Source organism: Chinchilla lanigera, unplaced genomic scaffold, assembly GCF_000276665.1.
Source record: "Chinchilla lanigera isolate Chin_1 unplaced genomic scaffold, ChiLan1.0 scaffold00022, whole genome shotgun sequence".
Taxonomy (NCBI): Eukaryota; Metazoa; Chordata; class Mammalia; order Rodentia; family Chinchillidae; genus Chinchilla; species Chinchilla lanigera.
In genome coordinates, this window is record NW_004955423.1 from 25,431,113 (window position 1) to 25,433,045 (window position 1,933).

At 60.8% G+C, this 1,933-nt stretch overlaps 1 long non-coding RNA gene across 1 annotated transcript in view; it reads left to right on the top strand.

Annotated features, from left to right (window-relative positions):
* Window positions 1-6: 6 nt before the first annotated feature.
* LOC106148549 overlaps window positions 7-1,933 on the top strand; it is a 3,673-nt gene continuing 1,746 nt past the window's right edge. The window contains exon 1 of the long non-coding RNA XR_001234097.1: window positions 7-1,689. This is a non-coding gene — a long non-coding RNA (uncharacterized LOC106148549). The remainder of the gene's footprint in view (window positions 1,690-1,933) is intronic.

Sequence of the window (1,933 nt, forward strand, 5' to 3'; positions counted from 1 at the left end):
GGTATCACCGTGTAGCCCAGGCTGGCCTCGAACTTAGTGTGATCCTCCTGCCTCAGCCTCGGAGTGCTGGGATAAGGGGCGTGCTCAGTGTGACATTCCAACTCCTGTGAACAGGAGTTGCAGGCTCGAGCCTGCAGCGTTGGCCTTTGTGTCTATGGACTCGTCTTACAGGAGACCACTGTGTACAGCACTGCGTGCCACTTATTCTGCGGCCTCTCTCCCGCCTGGGGAGGTCGGGCAGGACGTGACATTCCTTGGGGCTGTTGGGGTGTCATAGGGACCATGGGGACCAGGAGCCTAGTGTGGCCTGCAAGGACCTGCCCCAAGACCGCCCCTGTCCCTTGCTTTCTGCCCCACTTGAGGTCTAGCCGAGCTCCCGTGGCGCTGCTGCCGGGGCAGAGACAGTGCTGTCCCCGGCTTTGCAGCGGCTCGGGGACCCGAAGGCCTTCGGGCCTGAGCCCTCGTTGCACCAGTGCCCCCGAGACGGTGTGATGCGGCACTGTGGGTTCCCCAGGTGCTTGTAGAGTCCCCACTCTTGGCGAGTGACCTTGAGGACACCTGTGGCTGCAGGAAGTCAGGCTGCTGCCCTGGGGGAGACAGCCAATGTGGGGTCCCTGCCTGTGGGTGGTGATGCTGTGAGTGCCGTGACCCCCGGGGAAAAGCAGGGGTCAGTCGACATCTGTGCCATCTTTGCTGCGATCCCTGGAGCTTGGCCCTCAAGGGGATTAGCAAACCCAGATCCCATCGTGTGTGTGTGTGTGTGTGAGTGAGTGAGAGAGAGAGAGAGAGAGAGAGAGAGAGAGAGAGAGATACGCAGCCCAGGCTGGCCTTGAACTGGGAGCGATCCTCCTGCCTGAGCCTCCCGAGTGCAGGGATGACAGCTGTGTACATTTTAAAGGAGTGAGTGCCACAGTGACCGGGACCCTGTAGGCGAGCAGGACACAGGCAGGGTTTTAGGGGCGCATGGTCAGAGGTGAAGGTGTTGGAGTTGGCGGTGTATTTTGGAGCAGTTATTCTAGAAGCATACGCAGCTCCGAGAACTCAGAACGAAACGGACCGACTGCACAGGCGCTGGGGATTTAGCTCAGCGGCACAGTGCCTGCCTTGCAAGCGCGATGTCGTGAGTTCAATTCCCGCTACCAGAAAAAAAAAAAAGAAAGAAAGAAGGAAACGGACTGCACAGCCCAGAGCAGAACGGGCGAGCGAGTGTGGTGACCCGGAGCGCAGACTGAGGGCGCTCGTGTCCCGGCCCCTGTGTCAAGATGGGTGCGTGTTGCAGGTGCGTGAGTGTGTGCACGTGTGCAAGGTCACACAGTGGGCACCGTGGGACAAGACGCCCTGTCCCTGTCCGGGGCACCGGGATACCCAGGGCAGGGCCTCCGCTTGTCCTTGCTTTCCTCGATCATCACCATCGTTCCAGGTTTCCCATGAACCTCGGCACAAGTGAGTTTTATTCTCACCCTAATTTCTGCCTGGCCTGTTTGCAGGTTGAGAGGGTCGCGCGCCTTCCTGCCGGGAGCTGGTGCATCCCAGAGTTCGCAGCACAGTGCAGACAGATGCTCATGCTGCGCACTGCACAAAGCGGAAGTCGACTTTCCAGCTCCTTTGGCTCCCGGTCCATGCGGTTCGCGGTGGTCTCTGCACTGGCATGTTGGGCAGTGTCCTGCGGAGCTGGGTTGCAAGTGTGAGGTTAGGAAACGTCATTGAAAACCCCAGCGCCCCTACACTGCACTGTAGCCTGCAGCGTTTTCAGGCACTGGGCCTTCCGCAGCCTGTGTGCAGCTCTCCCGGCCGTTCCCCTCAACATGGACGGTCGGGCCGAGAAGCGTCGCGGTGCCTCCGCTGTCGGCAGGTCGGACCGGGACGCGCCCGCCGCCACTGCGCTTCTGGTGTTTGGCTGCGCGCTCTGGGTATGGGGCAGAAGCACCGGCTC